This window comes from Nestor notabilis, unplaced genomic scaffold, assembly GCF_000696875.1.
Source record: "Nestor notabilis isolate BGI_N333 unplaced genomic scaffold, ASM69687v1 scaffold16638, whole genome shotgun sequence".
NCBI lineage: Eukaryota > Metazoa > Chordata > Aves > Psittaciformes > Psittacidae > Nestor > Nestor notabilis.
In genome coordinates, this window is record NW_009938883.1 from 30708 (window position 1) to 31230 (window position 523).

Here is a 523-nt window from a genome sequence, read left to right on the forward strand (position 1 = left end):
CTGGTTTTCAGCCTTGGAAGAGCTGCGTATTTTCACTCATCTAACATAACCTGTCTTTCTCCATCCTTGATCACGCTGGGGGCAATGGGCATTGCTAATTTACATCCCCACGCTGCTGTAAGATACATACACAACACAGCCATGTGTATTATGGCTTAGGTTTGTTTTGGAGTCAATCTCCCTTTTAATATCAGAAAGAATTGTTAACATTGCCTTTTAGGAGTTTGTTTTGCTTCTTTGTTTTATAAACTTAGAAAATGCAAGAGAACCTTTGAGGAGTTAATTCTCTCCTACAGCCTCTTGTCTGAGGAATAAACCTCATTCTTCCCCATCTTCCCTGGCTCTTCACCTTTTTGGACTCCCTCTGAGCTTAGCTTCATAGAAATCTTCCAGGAAGAACTGGCCTTCAAGAAAGTGTGTTTTCTTTTTTTCCCAGAACTGGAGTTCTGAGTGGGAATTAGCACCATGTGCCCATGTTTGTGGTGCTGAGAAAGTGGCACATCCTCTGTTTAAAATCCTGCTG